Source organism: Canis lupus, chromosome 16, assembly GCF_011100685.1.
Source record: "Canis lupus familiaris isolate Mischka breed German Shepherd chromosome 16, alternate assembly UU_Cfam_GSD_1.0, whole genome shotgun sequence".
NCBI lineage: Eukaryota > Metazoa > Chordata > Mammalia > Carnivora > Canidae > Canis > Canis lupus.
In genome coordinates this window covers 53,883,919-53,907,556 of record NC_049237.1, presented here as the reverse complement: position 1 = coordinate 53,907,556, position 23,638 = coordinate 53,883,919, and the positions used below count along the sequence as shown (strand labels likewise).

The window sequence follows — 23,638 nt, the reverse complement described above, 5'->3', positions numbered from 1 at the left end:
TTTGGTATTGTAAGACTTTCTATACATAATATAGTATCATCTGCAAATAGTGACAGTTTAGATTCTTTACCAATATGGATGCCTCTAATTTCTTAGTCTTGTCTGAATACTGTGGCTAGGACTTCTGGTACTGTGTTGAATAAAAGTGGCAAGAGTGGACATCCTTATCTTGTCTTTCATCTTAAAGAGAAAGCTCTCAGTTTTAAACCATTGAGTATAATGTTAGCTGTGGGTTTTTCATGTATGGTCTTTCCTATGTTGAGATACATTTCCTCTAAGCCCACTTTGTTGAGAGCTTTTACCAGGAACAGATGTTGAGTTTTTTCAAATGCTTTCTCTGCATCTGTTGAGATGATCATATGGTTTTTATCCTCCTTTTGTTCATTTATCATGTTGATTGATATGCAAATAGTGAGGCATCCTCACATATCCAGAATAAATCCCATTTGATCATGGTGGCTGATCTTTTCAATGTATAGTTGAATTCAGTTTGCTAATATTTTGTGAGGATTTTTGCATCTGTATTCCTTAGGGATTTTGGCCTGTGGTTTTCTTTTTTCCTTGTGACGTCTTTGTCTGGTTTTGATATCAGGGTAATTTCAGCTTTGTATAATGAACTTGGAAACTTTCCTTTCTCTTTTATTTATTTATATTTATTTATATTTTGTAATAGTTTTAGGAGACCAGGTATTAATGCTTCTTTAAATATGGTAGAATTCATTTGTAAATCCATATGGTTCTGGACTTCTGCTTTTTAGTAATTTTTAATTACTGATTCAATTTGTTACCAGTAACTAGTCTGTTCAGATTTTTTGTTTCCTCCTGATTCAGTTTTGGAAGACTGTATGTTTCTAAGAATTTATCTATTTCTTCTAGGTTATCCAACTTTTTAGCATATAATTTTTTGTAGTATTCTCTTATAATCCTTTGTATTTCTGTGGTGTCTGTTATTTCTCTTTTGTTTCAGATTTTATTTACTTGAGCCCTTTCTGTCTTTTTGTTGATGAGAGGCTGGAAAAGGGTTTATCAATTTTGTTGAAAGTCTGTTCTGTCTGGCATAAGTATTGCTACCTCAGCTTTTTATTTTCTTTCATTTTCATAGTTAATATTTTTCCATGCCTTCATTTTCAGGCAGCATATAAATGTGTCTTTTTTTTTATGCATTCCCTATGTCTTTTGATTAGATTATTTAGGCCATTTACATTTAAAGTAATTATTGATAGGTATATACTTGCTGCCATTTTATTCTTTATTTATGCTTGTTTTTCTTGTTCTTACATGTTCCTTTCTTTGTCTTTTGCACTCTTTCTTTGTGTTTGATGGGTTTCTATAAAAACCCATTTTAGTTTTCCTTTTCTTTATTTTTCTGTATATCTATCATAGATTTTGGGTTTGTGGTTATCATGAGGTTCATAGATAATATCTAGGAATATAGAAATCTGTATTAAGTTGATGGTCATTTAAGTTCAAACACATTTAAAAAAAGGTTTTTAATTTCTGTTTACTCCCTCCTCCACATTTTATATATGATGTAAGAAAATTACTAAGAAAAAGATGTAAAATATGACAATATTATATGTATATATATATATGTTGTCATATTTTACATCTTTTTCTTAGTAATTTTCTTACATCTACGTATGTCCACTTCTTTTCTACTTAAAAAAGTCCCTTTAAAATTTCTTGTAAGGCTGGTTTAGTGTTGATAAATTCCTTGACCACTAAAACTCTAGTGGGCACAGGCTGGTGTGGTCCCTGGGCTCTCCATGCAGTGGATGCCCTGACAGGAAAGCCTAAGCTAAAGTGGGTGCATCTTGGGGCATCCTAGGAGCATTCAGTGAGGGTGTGCCCTGATGGAGCAACTGGAGATGAGATGAGGTGGTATGCCAGCCAGGAGGTTCCTGGGCTCTCTCTGCAGAGGGTGCTCTAGTGGGGTGGCTAGAGCTAAGGCAGGATACAGGCTGGGGTGTTCTGGGATACCCTGCACAAAGTGCACCCTGGCAGGATAACTAAAGCTAAAATGGATGTAGGCCAGTGTGAGTTCTGGGCTCTCTGCACAAACTATGCCCTCATATGACAACTGAAGCTAAAGTGGTGACAGGCTAGAAGTTCCCAGAGCTCTTCACACTGGGATGACCTGATGGGACAGCTAAAACTGAACTGAGTGAAGCTAGGGTACCCTCAGGCAACTCAGTGCAGGGGATACACTGTCAGAGTAGCTGGATCTGAACCAGGCAGCCAGGATGATTTGTTTAAAGTCCAAATCCTGGAGCCTTCTGTGCTAAGAGTGCCCTAGCTAGCCTACTGAAGTTAAAGTAGTATGGGCCTCGAGTGTTCTAGAGTAGTTTGCACCTATGATATGTCACCCGGGGATGAAGGATGGAACTGTAGTGAGCACAAATGGGTGTTCAGGTGCACACTGCCCCCTAGCCACCTTGGTGGGACTACTAAGGCTGCTGTGGGCTAGGAGCGAGAGCTGACTGAGGCCTCAGGCTGGTTAGGACACCCACACAATGCACTGGTATGTGTTTTCAAGGTGGAAGGGGAGTTGAGACCACCTCTCTTAGGCCTCCCAGGTGGAGAGAATTCTCACATCATCCCTGCCATTTGGTGAAGTTTTAGAGCTGTCTCATTTATATGCTACTTGTTCTTTTAAAGAGGCTTTTTTTTCTGTGCATAAGGACAGAGGAATATGTTCCCTCAGTACTGTCCCTTCCGACTGTGGCTTGCAGCATTGAGTATGGGGGTTCCCTTTGTTACTGAGTCTCTAAGTCTCCAAGTGTCTGTCTCTCTTGCTATTCTCTTTGCCATTCTATCTTTTGTTATGCAGAAGCTGTTCAGAAGGCCCTCAGTTCTTATTTAAGAAGAATTGCTCTGTAAATAGGTAAAATTTTGTATGTTTTGGGGAGTAGGTGAGTTCAGGGTGTTCTAAGGTCATTATCTTGCTCCCAACCCCAAATTCATTTAGATAGAACAAAAGAGCAAGCAATGGGCAAAAATGAAGGTAGAAAATTCAGGTGTCACAGGCACACATTCTGGGAAAACAAACTATATTCAAATCATTCTAGAATTAAGAAACCTAAATACCCTGTCCAGAAGCAACCTGGGTAAGCTTTGTTTAATTAACATTCTTGAGAAGAATTATTTGTTACATTGGTCTAAGTCATGTATCAACATCTCAAAATAAATTTTGTCTTGAATTGCCCTCTGCAGAAGATAAGAATACCTGGTATCATTGTTTTTAAAGATTGTTTACTCAACTCTCTCTTCATCACCTGAACAGCTAATCAACTTTTTCTTAATTATGGACTCTTGAATTTCTTACTCCTTAACTGCTCCTTCTCTCTAGTTTTTTTAATTTAATAAAGTTTTATTTTCCAAAAAGTGCAGTTGGTGGGATCTTGCTCATGCATCTTCACCAGGAGCTGGGGCATCTCCACCCTTGGTGTTTCTGGTGTAAATTACTTGAGCTCTGTGCTTTGAAACCAGTTTAATAAGTCCTTTACCGAGGAGCTCCTGAAGGGCTGCCCTGTCCAGAAAACCTCAAATCTTCAGTCTCTCAGAGACAACAGCTGGAGTTATAAGCTTAATAGTTGGGAACTTCCTTACAGAGTTTGTCATCTGTTGCTTTATCAAACACCAGATTATTAAACTTGTCCCAAACTTTGCCTTTAGACCACTTCTTCTTTTTGTCCTTGCCTCCAGATTTGTTCACTGGGTCTTTGTCCTTTTTGGCTGTCTTTCTGGCATCTTTCTTCTTCTTGTCATCCTTGGGTGGCATAGCAAAGCTTGGAGAACAACAGCCACCCCTGCAGCCTCGCTAAGATGTCGGACAGAAAAGATGATCCTTCTATATATTTATTGGACCTTTTCTTTTTATCATTTTGGCTTATATCACTTAATTTTACAAATGGAGTGGAAAACTCTTTTTTTCTATTTTCATATCAATCAAAACAATCTTTATTCCTAATGTTATGACACCTATAATAGTATTTAATTTAACTGCATTTTGAGACATTCAAATCTCCCTAGGACAGTGGTTTTCTAAACGTGGTTCCAGCAGCATCAGCAGCACCTGAGAAGTTGTTCAAAAGACAAATTCTCAGGCCCTGCTCTAAGCCTACTAAATCAGAAGCTATGGGAGTGGGGCCTAGCAATCTTTGATTTAACAAGTCCTCCAGGTGATTTTAATGCTAGTGAGGTATGAAAACCACTGCTTTAAAAATTCCAGTGGCCAAGCCAACCCCCAGAACAATGATTTCAGCCTCTCTGAGTGAGACCTAGATATAAGTATTTAAAAAAAAAAAAAAAAAAACTCCCTTGGTGTTTACGTGCATCCTAAGAACCACTACTCGAGGAAAAAACATCTGAGATATTGGGCTTCTAATCTTGAGATGTTTGGGTCTCTTCTTCTTTAATGTCATCTGCATACAGCAGATGACAGGAAATGTTACATATATCAGGGACATGCACTAGCAAGTTTAGACAAAGCTTAGAAGAAACATATATTCTGAACTTAAGGTAATGTTTTTTAATGACCAAACTTGGGATCAGTACCTTCTATCAGATCACTTCTGCTTATTCTCAATATCTGAATCAGTCCTCATATTCTTCCTTCTGCTTCTCTGATTTCCTCTCTTCTTTAAATCCACATGAATTCTATGAAGGTTCCAAGTCATCTTTTTACCCATAAGCTTTGCTTTATCAATTTCTTCATCCATACCATTGATCGTTCAGAAAACCCCTATTTGCTTATGTATATCTTTTGTTTAAATCCCATCAACAGCTCTTTATAACCTACAAGGTAAAATACATGTATGTTTGCATGATTATTTTCATCCTCGATGCTCTCCCCAGCATGCTCTGTCTTCTAATAGTATAAAATCACTTGGAATTCCATGAATAAGCTTTGCCTTTGTTAATGCCTAGCACATTTTAAAGTCCAAATAAGTGTTTTTTTAGTGAATAAATAGAACTATTATTTAGTGTGTTAAAATATAAAGAGTAGGGATTTCAGCTTCTGCTGATGCTAGAATGGCTTAGTCCAACTAAGCCAGTTGCAGGTAACAGTTATAAGATCTCTTCCATACCCTAACTCCCTCAAAACCTCCAACTATTTGAAGTCAGTGAGAGAGTTGCCAGAATCAGAAAGAAAATGGAGGAGTATGTACTCTTGAAAAACAAACTGAAGTAGACCAATACTATAAGAGATACTGATAGAAGCCTGTCAGGCTAGAAGAAACTACACAACAGATAGAAAATTGGATCTATATGAAGGAATGAAGATCACTGGACATATAAATATGTAGTCAAGCATTTAAAAATCTAAATATATAAATACACAAACACACATAATTTATTTTCTTAATTTCTTTAACAAAGTAATAATTGTAACATATTGAGGGATTTATAATGTGAGTAGTTGTAGCATATGTAACAATAAGAGCACAAAGAACAAATGTAAATATAACTATATGGTAGCAAGTTTATTTTATGTGAAATAGTGCAGAATTAACATTAAGTAGACTGTGTTCATTTAAATATGCATATTATAAACTTTAAATTTACCACTTTAAAAATAGCACAAATCACTGAAATGCTAATAGAGGAATCAAAGTAAAATTCTAAAAAAAAATTTGAATTTCCCATTAAAAAAACAGAAAATGAGAAAAATAAAAATAAAAAAATAAAAAAACAAAATGAGGAACAAAGGAGCAAAAAAAAAAAAAAAAAAAAACCAAAACCCATTAAGAACAAATATAAACAAATAGTAAAATGGCAGACCAAAATGAAATCTTATTAATTACATTAAATATAAATGCCTAAATTCTATAAATAAAAGCCAAAGATTTTTAAATCAATTAATGAAGGAAGACCCAAGTATATAGTCTATAAGAGATATACATTAATTACCAAAAAAATAAGCAGGTTGAAAGTTAGAATTTAAAAAAAAGATATGCTATGCAGATTGTAATAATAAAAAGCTGGAATGGCTGTTTTATATGTTAGGGGAAAATCAACTTCCAGACAGCAAATTATACCAAATGCAAAGAGGGCAATTGAAAATGATAAAAGTATTAGTGCATCAGGAAAACATAAAAATTGTAACTATGTAAGATCCTAGTAACAGAGCTTCAAAATACATGAAAGAAAAACTGAGAGAACAAAATAAAAATAGACAAAGCCACAAGTATTATAGGAGACCTCAACACCACCTTTTCAACAGAACACATAGACAAAAATAATCAGTAGTGATGTACAAGATGTGAATGACACCATTAATCATGTTGGCCTCAAAGATGCTATGAATCATGTTGGTCTATATATAACAATATAGCCAACAATTGCAGAATAGACATTCTTTTCAAATGAATGTGGAACATTCACCCAAATAGACCATATCCTGGGCCATAGAAATGTGTCAATGCACAAATTTGAAAAGATTGAAATATTGTAGGATATGTTCTTTGACCATGATGAAAGAGATTAGAAATAATTAACAATCCATATTTTTAAAAAGTAGAAAAGCCCAAAATATTTAGAAATTTAAAAAATGCATTTTAGAATGACTCATAGGTCAAAAAGAAATTAAAGGAGTAATTAGGAATTGATTTGTAAATAGGAGAATGAACAAATTATAGTGTATTCATACAATGGAATTCTACTTAGCAGTAAAATGAACTCCTGAACAGCATGAATGATTGCCTCAGGCATCCTTTGAAGAAAAGAAGCTGGTATAAATATTTTGAAAAAATAAATTCTATGATTATATGAAATTCTGCAACAGGAAAAACTACTTTAAGGAGCGAAATCAGAACAGTGACCTTAGGGGTGAGGGATTGTAATTGTGAAGAGAAACAAGGACAATTTCTGGGAGATGGAAATGTTCTATATCATGAATAGTTTGGGTTATATAGCTGTATCCATTTGTCAGAGTTTTTTTCACTGATATTTCAATGCCTTTAGTGTATGAAACATACGTCAAATGAAGACCCATAATAATAATAGTAATAATCATTATTTTTACCCATAAAATAGTTGTCATTACCATTATTATTGTTAATATTATTGAGTGGGAAATTAGTCAAAAGTATAGATATATCATAATGGCAGAATGTTTATAATTATTGAAATTGTGTGATGGTTGGTAGAGATTCTTTATATTTTTATGCTTACTTCATATATATACAGCATTTTCTATGATTAAAAGAGAAGAGAACACAAAAGTAGTGACCATCTCAGATATTCTTTTTAACACCATTCAATAACTTATATAACCTGAGAAAGGTATTCTCAAAATTAATGCAAGGAAACATTAATGGCCTTTTTCCTCTAAATTTATTCTGTGGTCTAGGTATTTTATAAGGAAGCTTTTTTTTTCTTATGAATTAAAAATCTTGATGATAACAACAAAAAAATTATTAATCTAAGGCTTCACCATTCAAAATTCATTTGTTAAGATATCACAGAAAAGACAGCATCCAAAAAAAAAAAAGACAGCATCCACATTATATACAAATCCACTTGTGCTTCACTCAATATTTCATGAAGCTAATCTGACCCTTGGGAAAGTTCTGAAATAAACTGTTTTTATTACATTTTTTTTCTCATTTTACAGAGGCTATAGTATATGATGCAGAAATATGGCCATTGTGAATGGCTATGTCTAGAATTATTAAATTTATCTCTATTGCTCAAGCCCTCTGGGTGCTTCATTTTATTATAAAAGCAAATTATATTATGCTGACTTTGTTGTTCCTCACAATTCATAATGATTGTTGCCCAGTGTATAATTTTATTAAAGATGATGTCAAATTGAATCTATAATTCCAGTTTGCAGAATTTAAGAGTGCTTTATGGTTTTTGACTTTCAGTTGTTCTTATACTTCAGCTACATCACTGCTTGATACCTTATAACTAAGGACTAAATTGTAAAGTTACCTACCAATGACTCACCTTCAATAAAATAGCAGAAGGACAATATACAGTCAAAAAATAAATTGGCATATAACAGAACCAGAAAAAAATAATGGATTGTCATTTCTGCAATATATGGGGAGTCATGATCATCATTTGTGACTTCCTCCCTGTCTCTGCATTTCATGTTTGCTTTGTCTTTAGGTAGCAACCCAGCTGGTCAGGATTCATTACCAGATGGTATAACTTAAACCTTCACACCCGCAACAAATTCTGAGCATTTTTGTGTCATGCCCATATAGGGTAGCACTTGTCAAGAACTTTCTTTTCTTAAAGACTTTAAGTTTTATAACATTTTAGGCTTACAATAAAATTAAGAGGAAGGTACAGGGATGTCCCCAAACCCCCTGCCCCATATATGCATAGTTCCCTATTATCAATATCAGTCATCAGAATGGTACACTTTTTACCAAGTATAAATCTCCATTGACACTTCATAATCACTCAAAGTCCATAGTTTACATTAGGGTTTCTCCTTGATTGTGTATTTAGGGGTTTGGACAAATGCATGATGACATACATTTATCATTATATCATACAGAGTATTTTCACTGACTTAAAAATCCTCTATGCTTTGCCTGCTCATCCTCCCCTTTTCCCAACCTCTGTCAGCCACTCATCTTTTTAGTGTCTACATAGTTTTACTTTTTCCAGAATGTCATATAGTTGGAAGCATATGATACTAATGACTAACTTTTTTCACTTAGTAGTATGCATTTAAGTTACTTCCATGACTTCATGGTTTGATAGCTTATTTCTTTTTAGCACTGAATAATATTCTATTGTCTGGGTATGCTGCACTTTATCCATTCACCTACTGAAAGACATTTTGGTTGCCTCCAAATTTTGGCAATTATAAATCAAGCTACTATAAACATCTGTGTGCAGGTTTTTGTGTGGGATTAAGTTTTCAGCCCCACTGGGTAAATACCAGGGAATGCAATTGCTGGATCTTAGGGTAAAAGTATGTTCCAATGAACTCCTTACCACTAGATAAGGTACTACTAGGAGGTGTCCTAGAACCTCACTCACTATTCAAAGGGTGGTCCTTCAACCAACAGCCTGAGCATCACCTACGAGCTGGTTAGAAATTTGGGTTCCATTATCCTACCCTAGTCTCAATTTAGATCTGTGTTTTAACCAGATTATCCCAGTGACTCATGCCACGTGGATTGTTTATTAAACATTGCTCCTAGAGAATACTTTGGATCCTTGATGCATAATTTACTGTCTGTCTTACACAGCAGCAACCATAATCCTCTCCTGAGTCCTTATATGTTCTAACCAACGTGGTATCTCCCAAGGGTCACATTGACTTGATATTTCTGAGCCAGTTGAGTCCAAGATGGGAATTAGAGGTGCTTCCTGTCAGAGGCACAGGAGTAGCTCTCTAGATGGAGAGAATTGAAGGGCTGATAAACCCTCAAACATCCCCATAGCTACCTAGTACATGAATTTGGCATCTCTTTTGTATAAGGCAGTGGTGTCGAAACTACTATATATATTGCTGGCATACTCCTAATGCTCAGCAGCAGCCACTGTGGAGGGTCAAAGGCAGAGATAAGGCAGGCTAGACTCCAGCTGTCCAATATGTCAACCTGGGCAGCTCCTTTTGTGTCCATTTGATATATTAGAGTTCCACTTAAGCTTCCTTTTTGGAAAAAAAAAATCCAAATAACAGTTTCTGCTAAAAAAAAAAAAAAAAAAAAAAAGTAAAAGGTTAAAAATCTCTGGCTTCCATATGACCAGAAGCCATTAAGTTACACACGGTTCTCAGGAGAGGTAACAGAGTAACCCCTTATCTCATACCACTTCCGGGAAATATCCAGTTTATCAGGTGAGTTACTTAGATCGATTTGCTGAAAAGTTAGTCTAGAAAGTTAATTTTTAGTTCTGGCTTTGGCAATACATATACTAGAAAGTCAATTTTTAATGGGAAAATACGTGAAAGACTGATTCAACTTTAATATGTAAGAGGGAAAGCTGGACAATTATTTGTGGTGCTGGGTAAGAGTAAGAAAAGATAGGTTAAGAAAAGTTGGACTGTGTGTTTGTATACATGAATATAGATACAGATTTTTTTAAAACTAAATTCTCACTTGGACTCCATAAACAATTATTACCTAATTTATTTTTTTTTAAGATTTTATTTATTTATTTTACAGAGAGAGAGAGAGCAAGCGCCAGCAGGGGAAGGGGCAGGGGGAGAGGGAAAAGCAGACTCCCCACTGAGCAGGGAGCCCTATGAGGGGCTTGATCCCAGGACCCTGGGATCATGACCTGAGCTGAAGGCAGACACTTAACCAACTGAGCCACCTAGGCACTCCTCACTTGTTCTTTTTAAAGAACCACAGTGCAATTTTTTTTTTTCAGGTTCACTATTAGGAAATTACATAGTGTGCCAAAGTAACTGGTTTATTCTTCTCTCATGATCCCTATGACTACTTCCTGATATCGTGTTTCCTCTTTTCTCTGTTGGCTATTAAAGCTCATTGCCAAATATTTGGCCTACCTCTCACAATGATGAAATTATGTGCTATTGTGAAGTTTTTCCTTAGCTTCAGATTGTTTTACTACCACTGTTTTCTCTTTGGCCCCTGATTCTCCTTGGCCTGCTCTTAAATTGATGCTGTGTATTACTTTGCATTCTTAGCATGCCTTGTTTTATCAGTATCCATTTCTAAAGGTTAATTATGTCACCACATAATTGAGAGAAAGGTGACTGCTTCAAAAATATGTTCTTTGAATTTATTATTTTTAGAAACCATACTTTGTTTTTAATATGGAAAAAGATATGCCAAGAGAAAACAAGTTTGAGTAATTGGGAAAGGAGCCGTGTCCTATCCTTCATGAATGCAAGCCATGAGTGGTCATTGTGGGAGTGGTTTTTAAACACTGGTTGTGTTAGAGGTTGCAGTTTAAGATTAGCTAGTGTCCCAAACCAGACACACATGAATTCTATTACATCAGATAAATTAGGGGATATATACATAGTTATTTTTAAAATTGTTATATATTATTTTAAAAATTGTTTAATTAATCCAATTAATATATAAAATTACCTGTTATATGATCTGTGACCCAGCTTGACATTTCTTCTCAGGTATGAAAGAATCTAAGAAGGAACTTACTGGGGACAAAGGAAAGGAATGGGGGTCAGTAGAAGAGTGTGAATTGTAGTTTCACCATCAGATTTTATAATCCCACAGCAACCTAAATCCAGAACCTGGGAAGAAAAGAAACTCATTCCCAATATTTTGTCCTAACCACTATGCACCTGCTTTTTAATAACTTCATGTTTTCTTACTATATCATATGGCTGCGTACCAAAATCTTACCAACAATAAACTAGCTCTGTACTTTTCATATGTCAGCACTCAGTTGGAAAAAAGTATAATGATTCGTGAAATTATTTAAACTTCTTGATCATCCTTGTCCACAAAAATACGTCAGCCACAGATGTGAGCCACAAAGGTGAGGTTAGATTTTCCTGTAGCCATCTTATAAAAAAAAAAAGTAAAAGAACCAGGTGAAATTTATTCAAATATATTTTATGTTAACTAGTATATATAAAATATTCTTATTTTATTTTAGATATACTTATTCTAACCTGAAATTAATATAAAGTTGTTAATTGGATGCTTATTTTACAGCATTTTTATTGTATGAGGTCTTCAGTAGCTGGTGTGTATTTTACAGTCACAGCACATTTCAATTTGGTCTAGCTATAATTCAAGTATTTGGTAGCTACGTGAAGCTAGTGGCTACTATGCCAGATAGCATAGTTCTGGACCATTACTCTTATGCCTAGTGGTAAATCCCACACCATCCAGCATTATTTCTTTTGCTCACTGCCATATACAATTTCCTAAGGAGGTACACGTTAATTAATGATTTGCATGCCCAAGTCAGTTTCATCCTTCATACTGACTCTGGATTAACTACATGACTTCCATGTTTGTAGTTCCTTGGTCTCTTCAAATCAAAGGAATTTCATCTCCCTTCGGCTTCCATTACTGTCTCTTAGAACCACACCAAGCACTTTGCGTTCAAGTGAAACCATGATAGCTTTGAAGTCTTACACTTCTGCTATGTTTCTCCCAGCCCAGAGCCTCCATCCTTTCCACTTGACCAGTCCTTCATCTTTGCTCTTTGGCCACACTGAGAGCGCAGCTTCCTGGAGGCTGAATTATATGGCTAACACTCCCAAATAAGTGAGATTATCCAAGGAAGTGAAATCATATTACTTTAATTAGTGAAAGAAATTTGATTTTTAGGGACTTTACTTGTTGAAGCATGGGTTATGAACATATTCTCATATTACAGGTTTCATTATTATGTGGGGCCATGATGTTTATTATGAATTTATCCAAGAGAGAACATGCCTGACTTAGTAGAACATGCTAAAGAAATATACCAGATGATTTATCTTACATATCTGGGCAAATTGAAGCCAAATTTGAATTGACAAATATAATTAATAATAAAGTCTATATCAAGTTTAAGAACAGATTTATTTATGATTATTTATATAGGTATAGAAAATTCAAAAAATTTATTTATCTACAATGTTCTTTAACATGCCATTGATTAAAATTTATACAGTCTGTGCTTGGAAATTGCACACTATATAGTCTGTAAGTGGACAAGATTTTTCTATTAAAAAGATTGAGTATAAGTTTGACATTGGTCTTCCTTATTGATTCAAATAAATATTCCAAAAGTGAGATGGGGGTATTATCTGAAGGAAAATGAATTTAAACTAAAGGATCTACTACACCTTATCTTTTAAAGCAACCATTGGAACTGCTAAAGGAGTAATTGCATTAATGTTGATGCTAAATGTTCCTTTAACTGTTTGGAAGGATTTTATCTGCCATTAATATTCATACCATGTGATAATTCAAGCAGCAAAATATGTGAACGTGATGTTCCTGCCTTCTACAGAGCTATTATTTTTTGCTTTTCACATTTATGTACACTGAGGAAATGGATAGAATCACCTGCAGTTAATCAAAAGGGTGAATTTTATCTAATATATCTAGGAAAAAATTTAGGGCATTTCCCCTGAACCACTATTAAGTTGTAGTAGGGGTGCTGAACCTGCTAGTGACATTCACATTAGGTCACTTCCCATATGTACAGCAATACAATGGAACCATAAGACAAGGAAAGAGCAGAAATCCCTGTGGTCCTTGCTTCTAGAGTTTGTAAAAGGAAAGAAAGGTTCGAATTCTCTAAAATCGTCAGCACTAAAACATAGCTCAATTCTCCCTAGCAAAGATCAAGTAAGGAAGGCTAATCTTGTTTTCTAGACACTTCACTCTTTTTCCTGGGCATCTTTACTTTCTGCTTGGCCTGAAAGTCTCTTAAAGAGAAAATCACATTTTGAAATGACTTTTTAGTAATACAAACATAATAGTTCCGAATACATCAGTGTCATAGTAATTGTGTTCAGAAGTTAAGATAAGCTGAACACTACAAAGCACTCACTGAATATCTTTCCCCCAAGTGGCATTAATACCCATAAAACACGCAATTTTAGTGACAAATTCACTGATATTTTATCTATAGGAACTATCACAAGACAGCCATGTTAAATGGGAATATGAAAAGATGTTTCAAGAATAAAATTAGGAAATATAATCCTTTCTTAAATATTTATGGGCATTAGAGATATTCCATGAAAATTTAGATTTGGCTCACTTTTGCTTATAGTTAAATATCAGCTCAATGGGATAAGCATTTCATTACTGAATGGTGGATTTTCTGATCATGGATTAAGATGGTTTCTGCTTCCCCAGCTGCCAGGTACATGCCACCACATAAGATTCTTTATAAGTCAACAAGCCAACCTGGAACTCACAATTCATTGAGCACATTTTCCTCTCTGAATTGGGTATCATTTCCAAAGCTATTATGACAAACTCCATCTGTATCTTAAAGTTCAATGATAAAGTGCCATCAATTTGAGAGACTATGAAGACCTATTTTATCAAAGATCAGAGGCTTTGGATTAAACATGCCTGAAGTCAAATCAGAGCTCTGCCTGTCACTGTTTCTGTCAATTTAAGGGTGTTGTTTTTTTCTCTTTAGGAAGTAGGGGGAAAAGCACTAAGCTTTGAGGCTACTTTAAATGACCACTACTGTGGACTGAATGTCTGTGTCAGGCATATGTTGAAAGTCATATGTTGAAATTCTAATCCCGAAGGTGATGATAATAGGAGATGGGGCCTTTGATTAGAGTTCTTATAAGAGAGATCACACAGAGATCCCTGGCCTCTTCTGCTAGGAAACAGGAGAGCACCATCTGTAAGGCTGTCCCTCACTGGACATTGAATGTGCTCTCACTTTGATTCAGGACTTGCCTCTAGAATGGTGAAAAATAAATGTTGGTTGTTTATAAACTACATAGTCTATGGCATTTTGTTACAGGAGTCTAATAGGTGTAAGACAACCACCGGTAACATTTCTTCAGATTGCAGTCAAGGTGCTTTTTAAAAATGAAAATGAGCTTGGGGGGCACCTGGGTGGCTCAGTCGGTTAAACTTCTGCCTTCAGCTCAGGTCATGATCCCAGGGTCCTGGGATCAAGCTCCATACCCAGCTCCCTGCTCAGTGGAGAGCCTGTTTAACCCTCTCCCCACCCCTACCCTGCTTGTTCTCTCTCTGCCTCTCAAATGAATAAATAAAATCTTAAGAAAAAGAAAAGAAAATGATACTGGTATTGGCTTGTTTAAAACACATCAGCCAGTTCCCATCACACTTACATAAATGTCTAAACTTCCCTGGATCCCCAGAGCCCTCTGATCTTATCTGGTAACTTCTAAATTCCTTGCCTACTGTGTACCTCATCAGTGGTCGTGCCCAGACTTCTTACCTCGTGTCGCCATCCATCAGGCAGCAGAAAGGCCACACTTGGCCTGGGCTGATTGAGGAGCACTTATTACCAGTCCCTACATGTCTGATGCTTTCTTAGGTTCCACTTTGCTAATCCTCCTGGTGGACTTTCTGGGTCACCGCAGCCAAAGGAAACCTGGATAGTCCACCACAACACTGACTGCCACTGCCTAGTTCAAATTCAGTTTCAATTATATGATTAACACAAAAATTATCTGCAGTCCCTCTCCACTAAAATATAAGCTACACGAGAGCAAGGTCTTTTTTAATCAATTGGCATAGGCATAGAGCCTAATGGTACTGGTACAAGATTAGTCCTAAATAAAGGTAAATTCTTTCCCCTCATATCATTGAATAAATATCTACTGTGAACAAAATAGTGTTAGTTAAGGGAACTAAAAACTCTACCATAAAGTCTCTGCCTTCAGAAATTTGCAATGTAACAAGAAAGTCAACAACAAAAATAACAACAATATAAAAATTTACATGAGAAGTTGAATTTTAAAATAGAATTTTGATAGATGCCTTGAAATCAAAGGAAATGGGTAGAACGTAATGTTGTAGGAGCACATAATCGGGAGCTGAGAGACTCCAAAAAAAAAAAAAAAAAAAAGGTTCGTAAGGCAAGATTTGAGTTAAGTTTTAAGCATAAGTAGACCAAAAAAGTAAGATGAGCTTGAAAAATCGTAATGCAGTAAATTATCATAAGCAACAAATTCAGTATTGCACCATCTATTTATGTATCTATCTATTTTTGTGTTTGACAATATTTGGAGAGCCAACTGTTGTCAAGAGGCTGGGAAATATAGTCTTTATTTGGGTGCATGACTAATTCAAATAAAACTAGAAAAAGGAAAAAGGAAAAAGGAAAAGGACTAGGCCAGGTAACTAACATTTTTCTGCTACTGCAGCACCCTATTTTGCAGATAATTAGCTAGAGACACATGTAAATAACTTATCTAAGGTCTTCCATTTAATAAGTAGTTCATTCGAAGAATATCTCCTTCTTAAATGGCATTAGATTTGTCAATGTTATCTAAGGTAATACCTATATATAGTATTGTATGTTGATTCAGCTAATAAAAATATAGGGAAGGTCTAGGTGTAGTAACTACCTTGAACTTTTAGAAACAATTTAAAGTCATTTAGAGAAATAAAATCTTTCAGAATTAGATGTACTTTATTCATATAAGTTAATTAGAATATGGGTGGCTCAGCTGGCTCAGTGGTTTAGTGCCGCCTTTAGGGCATGATCCTGGAGACCCAGGATCGAGTCCCATGTTGGACTCCCTGCATGTGAGCCTGCTTCTCTCTCTGCCTGTGTCTCTGCTTCTCTCTCTCTCTCTCTCTCTGTCTCTCATGATAAATAAATAAAATCTTTAAAAAATAAAAAAGGAAAAAAATTAGAATAATATAAAGTACATGATAGAAGTGTACATTCATACACTTATATAAAGGAGGTAAAGGAGCATCTGAGTGGCTCAGCTGGTTAAGCAGCTGACTCTTGATTTTGGCTCAGGTCATGATCTCAGGGTTGTAATATAGAACCTCAAGTCTGGCTCTGCACTCAGTGCAGAGTCTGCTTGATGTTCTCGCTCTTCCTCTCCATCTGTCCCTCCCCACAATCATGCTCACTCTCTCTCCCTCTAAAATAAGTAAAATCTTTTTTAAAAAATAAAGAAGGAAAATAATTTAGGGACTTAGCTTTGCTCTGGAGAGATGTATTTAGATAGATTAAAGGTCTAGGGTGGGATTCTAACATAGAATTGGCAAAATTGCTGAGTAAGAGAATGAATTCACAGAACACTATTCTCTCTTCCTTCTATAATGCTATATAAGGTTTACCTTTCTATTTGTGAAAACAAATAAACAAAACAACCCCCCCAAAACATTAGAATGTTAGCCAAACAAATAAATAAAAACCTTAATAGCTCACAGAAACATTTGATTGGTTCAGACATGTGTAGAGATTTTGCTTAGAGGATGCCAGAGAAAATGATGGAGTAAGGAATTCAAAAGTCCATCCTTCCATAAAAGCAACAAATATCCTGGCAAAAACTATCAGAATCAACATTCTCAGTAATCTGGAATCTAACCAATAGCTTGCAGCAACCAGTGGAATGCTTAATTCAGAAAAAAAAAATGGCTGTAAGAACACAGAGCATTGTGGTGTTTTAACTTACCCTGGTCCCATCCCCTACTCAACACCTTGGCAGTGGCCTTGAAGATAACAACCCCCATTTCCAGTACAAATTCCAATGCTGGAGAGAGAAAAATGGATCTCATTTGTAAAGAATTGTTTGTTTTGACTTGTATGATAGCTCCCTAGAGGTCTGGCTGAAAGGTCAGTGTTTGTCAAAAATATTTGTAGGCAAATATATTAGTTATTGCTGCTTGGGGCAGTGCATGAAATTTGGGGCCAAAAAAGACCAACAAAAGAATTTTGGAAGAAAGTCTGAGGAATGAGATGCTTTGGGGAATAAGGACTTTAAAAAAGCTTTGACATATTCCTGGGGACCTACAAGGCCATGCACATGTTCAAGAAAGACCTGAGAAGCACTAAGCTCTCATTTCTGGCTGACCTTCAAGTTCTATACAAGCAAGATGTGAAAGCTAAGGCCGAATTCAGATTGCCTAGCTGAGTGTTAAAGGTATGTCCCAACACACACACAGTGGATCTGGAAATACTGTCCTATCACTAGCTGACTACTAAACTAAAGAAGAGAGATTTCAGGGTAAAACATGACAAAGAATACAAACTACAAAATTAGTTCAGAAAAAAAATAACTAAACAAACAAAAAAACAACTACAAAAGCAGAAGACAAATGGGAGGAGAATTGGATTTTCAAAGTTGCCACATAATATTTTAAATGTCCAGTTTTCAAAAAAGACAATTATGAAGCATATAAAGAAACAATAAGAAATGTCCAATAGACAGAAAAAGGGAAAGGAATAGAAATTGTCTTTGAGGAAGCCCAGATATTGAACTTAATACATAAAGACTTTGTCATCTAATTTAAATTTGTTCAAATAGATAAAGGAAACCATGGCCAGAAAACTAAAGGAGATCATGAATGTGTTTCACTAAATAGAGAATATCAATGAAGAGATATAAATTATAAGAAGGAACTAAATTGAAAATCTGGAATTGAAAAGTACAATAATTAGAAATGAAAAATTTACTAGAAGGGCTCAGTAACAGAAGTGAACAGGCAGAGGAAAGAATTAGTGTACTTAAGGATTTGTCAGTTGAGATTATCCAGTCTGAGTAATAGAAGTAAAAAAAAAGTGATGAAAAAAGAACAGAGCTTAAGTGAGATACCATCAAACATATCAAATGGATATAATGAGTCTTAGAAGAAGAAAAGTGAAAAAAGAAGAATGGAATGAATATTTGAAGTAATAGTGGGAAACAGACATATCATACTCAAACTGTTGAGAAGCAAATACAAAGAATCTTGAAAATAGTAAGAGAGAAGCAGCTTGTAACATGCAAGGGAGTCCTCAGTAAGAGAATAATATCTGGTTTTTCTCAGAAATCATGGATTCTAGGAGACAGTAGGGTGATATATATAAAGCTCTGGGGGAAAATAGCAACAACTTTCTTTTTTTAAAGATTTTATTTATTCATGATAGAAAGAGAGAGAGAGAGAGAGAGAGAGAGAGAGAGGCAGAGACACAGGCAGAGGGAGAAGCAGGCTCCATGCCGGGAGCCTGACATGGGACTCAATCCCGGGACTTCAGGATCACGCCCTGGGCCAAAGGCAGGCGCTAAACTGCTGAGCCACCCAGGGATCCCCAATAGCAACAGCTTTCAACCAAGAATTCTACATTTGATAAAACTGTACTTCAAAATTGAAGGAGAAATTAAGACATTTCTAGAGAAAACAATAACAAAATGATAGTCATTGCTAGTATATTTGTTCTATAAAAGGTGCTAGAAGCACAAAAAAGTGCTAAGTGCTACCCTTACCTTCAGGGTAAAATGGAAGGAGCTACACAATAACTTGAATCCATGTGAAGAAATGGTGAACAGCAGAGAGGGTAAATACACAGGTAAACATTAAAGTCAGTATTTGGGTAGCCCGGGTGGCTCAGCCATTTAGCGCCACTTTCAAGTCCAAAGCCTGATCCTGGAGACCTGGGTTGAGTACCATGATGGGCTCCCTGCATGGAATCTGCTTCTCCATCTGCCTCTCTCTCTCTCAGTGTCTCTCATGAATAAATAAATAAAATCTTAAAAAAAATAGTCAGTATTCATATATTTTGGGTTTATAACATTTATTTTCTATTATCTAATTTAAAACTAACTGCATAAAACAATAATGATAAATTTATATTAATCGACTCACTCTATGTTTAAAGACATAGTTTATGATAATAATATAAAAGGTGAGATCAAGCTACATATACCAAGTTTTAAAACTGCTGAAAATGAGTTGGTTTCATCCAAGATAGATAATTATAAATTAAAATGGTAATCGTAATCTACAGGTTAACCTCTAGGAAAATAACTCATGAATATAGAGTAAAAGACAAAGGAATTAAAAAGGTACATAGAAAAATATCTGTTTAATGCAAAGAAAGCAGTAATGGAAGAATTGAAGTACAAAAAAGATACAAGACATAGAAAATAAGTTGCAAAATGGCAGAAATAAATCTTCCTTTATCAATAATTACATTAACTGTAAATGGATTAAAATCTATTAAAAAGCAACTAAAATTGGCAAAATGGATAAATAAAAATATCCAACCTATGATATCAATGAGAGACTCATGTTCAGTTTATAGACTCAAATATATGGTAAATGAAAGTATAAAAAGGATATTCTGAGTTAGTAACTGGCAAAAAGAGTTGGAGTAGCTAGTTATTAGATAAAACAGACTTAAAGACAAAAATTCTTATAAGACACAATGATAAAAGGGCACTCCATCAATAAGATGGAAAACAGAGGCCCAAATACAAAAGCAAAAGCTGACAGTGATAGAAATAGTTGAATAATACTACTCCAGTACTCCTTTTAAATAATGAATAGAACAACTAGAGATTGACAAGGAAATAGAAGCTCAAAAACACTACAAACAAAACCTGACAGACATTAATGGAGTACAATAGCACTACAAGGAGAGCACACATCCTGCCTAAGTGCACATAGAATGTCCTCTTGGATACTCCATACATTACACCACAAAACAAGTCTCAGACATTTAAAATGGTTATAATCAGGGCAGCCTGGGTGGCTCAGCGTTTTAGCGCTGCTTTCAGCCCAGGGCCTGATCCTGGAGACCATGGATCGAGTCCCATGTTGGGCTCCTGAATAGAACCTGCTTCTCCCTTTGCCTGTGTCTCTGCCTCTCTCTCTCTCTCATAAATAAATACAATCTTTAAAAAAATAAAATGGTTATAATCATGCAAAGTATGTTCTTTGACCATAGTGAAATGAAATTAGAACTCAATTACAGAATGAAATTTGGAAAATACTCAAATATTTGAAAATTAAACAATGCACTCCTAAGTGACCAATGACTCAAAGAAGAAATCACAAGAGATTTGAAAAAACACTGTTCCTAGAGAGACAGAAATCACAATTTATCAAAACTTACATTATAAAAGAGATACTAATTCAATATCCAAATCTTCTACCTTGAGAAACTAGAAAAAGGAGAGCAAATAAAACCTACAACAAGTAGAAGACAGGGAATAGAAAACATTAGAATAGAGATAAATGATTTCAGTAATAGAAAATCAATAGACAAAACCACCAAAATCAGCAAAGCTGGTCCTTTCAAAAGATCAACAAAATTGAGAAACTTTAGCTAGAAACAAAAAGAGAGTCATGTGACTGCAAATTATTTTTTTAAATTTTGTTTATTTATTTATTCATGAAAGACACAGATAGAGAGGCAGAGACAGGCAGAGGGAGAAGCAGGCTGCCTTTGGGGAGCTTGTGCTACTTGATCCCAGGATCCCTTGATCACACCCTGAGCCAAAGGCAGACGCTCAATCACTGAGTCACCCAGGCATCCCATGACTGCAAATTATTAAATTTAGGAAAGATATTGAAGCCAGACAAGACATCATAAGAAAAGAAAATGCCTACCAATATCTCATGAATATAATTGCACAGATCTTCAACAAAATACTAGCAAACTGAATCCAGTAGCATATTGAAAGAATTGTACATTATGACCAAGTGTTATTTATCTCCTGAATTCAAGAGATGTTCAACTTAAGAAAATCAGTCAGTGGTGGTATGCCATATTAGTAGCATGAAGGGGAAAACACATCATTATCTCATTAACACAGAGACAAAAAGGATTGACAAAATTTCGTGTTCTTTCATGATAAAAACACTCCACGAAGAAGAAATAAAAGGAAGCTTTCTCAACCTTTTAAACAGAATCCATGAAAGGCCCACAGCCCAAAAACATAATGGTGACACTGAAAATTTTTCCCCATGGTCAAGAGTAAGGCAATGATATCTATGTGTAAAAGAATGAATTTTCTGCCCTACCTCACACCATATACAAAGATTAACACAAAGTGTTTAGAAGACCTAAATGTATGAGCTAAAACCAAGAAAACTCATAGAAGAAAACATAATTATAAATCTTTATCACTTTAGATTAGGCATTGGTTTCATAAATAGAACAACAAAAAATGTGCAACAAAAGGAAAAGTAAATAAATCAGACTTCATTAAAGTTAAAAAAAAAAAAAGGTTTGTGCGTAAAAGGACATCACTAAGGAAGTGAAAGGACTACCCCTACAATGAGAGAAGGTATCTGCAAATCTTGTATCTTCTAAGGGTTTAGTGTCCAGAAAAATATAAAGAATTCTTACAACTCAGCAAACAAAAGACAAACCAATTAAAAATGAGCAAAGGACTTGAACAGATATTTCTCCTAAGGACCAATAGTACATGAAATGATGCTCAGCATAATTAGGCATTCGGGAAAAGTAAATCCAAACTACAATGAGCTAATATTTCACACACAGTAGGATGGGTGTAATTTTTAAAAATCCAGAAAATAATAAATGTTGGTGAGGATGTGGAGACATTGAAAGTCTCACCCATCGCTGGTGGGAATATGTAAGATGCCAGGACTGTGAGGAACAGTTTGGCAATTCCTTAAATAGTTAAACATAGAGTTAAGGTGTAACTCAGCAATTTTATGCCTAGGTAATTACCCAAGAGAATTGTAAACACTTATCCAAAAAAAATACTTGTGTGGGAATATTTATAGCAACATTATTCACAACACCCAGAAAGTGAAAACAACCCAAATGTTCATCAGCTGATGAATAGATAAAAAATATGTGGCAGATCCATACGATGGGATGCATTTAGCCCTAAGAAGGAATGAAATACTGATATATGCTACCACATGGGTGAAAACTTCTACTTTGGTGAGTAAAGGAAGCCAAACACAAAAAGTCACATGTTGTTAGATTTTGTTTGTATGAATCATCCAGATTAGGCTAATCCAGAGAGAGAGAAAATAGTTGCCAGGGGCTCAGGGAAGAAGGGAGTGGGAAATGATGGCTATATGGGTATGTGGGGTTTCTTTGAGATGATGGAAATTATTTGAAATTTAATAGTGGTGATGTTTGCTCAACATTTTGGATATATCATAAACCACTGAAGTGGTACGCTTTAAGATCATGGTGAATTTAAATTATGCGAATTTCATCTCAATTCCTAAAAACTATTTTGCCTAGAAGAAAGACGTTTGCTTCAGGCACTTCATCTTTTTTTTTCTAGGTCCAACAGCCCCCACAGCTTGCTTCTCTCCACATTTTATATTTCCCTACTAGTGACTTTGAGAAACATACTGCTTTTCCAAACATCATCCTGCTAAAATTCAAGGAAGTAAGAGTTTTGTGTTTTGCTTTGGTATATTGGGATGATGAAGTACATCTGAATTATTCTCAATAAATTACCGTAAAATAATGACCTTATTGTTGGCTAAGCTCAGGGAAGATAATGAACTACTCAATTCGGATCTATTTAGGCTGCTTTTTGTGATAGTTGCCAGACCAGCTGTTTATGTACCATAACTTCCTCAGAGCTTCCTTCTTTGGGTGAAAGACTTTTTCCCCCGTCTTCTGATCAAAGCACTCTGCCTGACAAAAGTTCACAAAGTGTGTGTGCCTGTGTCTTCTCCAAAGCACCTTTGTCTTTGTGGTGTGGGTGGGACCTTGCCATCCTCTAGTGGCTAGCCTCGAATGCTACATTCGAAATCAGTGGTTACTTGAGGCCTCGCCAGCAGATAACTGTCTCGCAGCATCCACCGCTGTACTCTGAGCAATTTATCCTGGATGACTTCCAGATGATTGTATCTCACGTTCACTGAGCTCTGCTTTAGCTATTCGAATGGAACATATTACTCTGTTATCTTCCTTTCTTACCTTTATTTCTCTGTTCTCCTTGCATGCTTTCAGATGTCAAAATATTCTGTGGACTTTTTTTCCTGTCTTCAGACTCACTTGTCACTATTGGAAGTAGAATCCTATTAATAGCAAAGATGCATAAAATAGTTTTCTCAATCGTTTGAAAAGGTAAGCATTACAAAGATAGTGTGTACTACTCCACTCGCCATATATGTAAACTTTTCCCTGTACACCGAACAGCCCTAGCAGTTTCTTTTATTCGTCTTGTGGTCTTCTCAAAAAGCATGTGTGTTTCAGGTCTCAGAAATGATGGAGACATCACAAAACAGGTCATTTATTATAAAATTCTGAACTTCGACTTATATTA

General features: G+C 35.5%; 1 long non-coding RNA gene and 1 pseudogene across 1 annotated transcript in view; one reads left to right on the top strand and one right to left on the bottom strand.

The window, feature by feature from the left end:
* LOC119869623 overlaps positions 1–23,638 on the top strand; it is a 250,616-nt gene that overhangs the window by 16,404 nt on the left and 210,574 nt on the right. The window lies entirely within an intron of this gene.
* Positions 3,383–3,781, bottom strand: LOC100685699 (annotated as a pseudogene).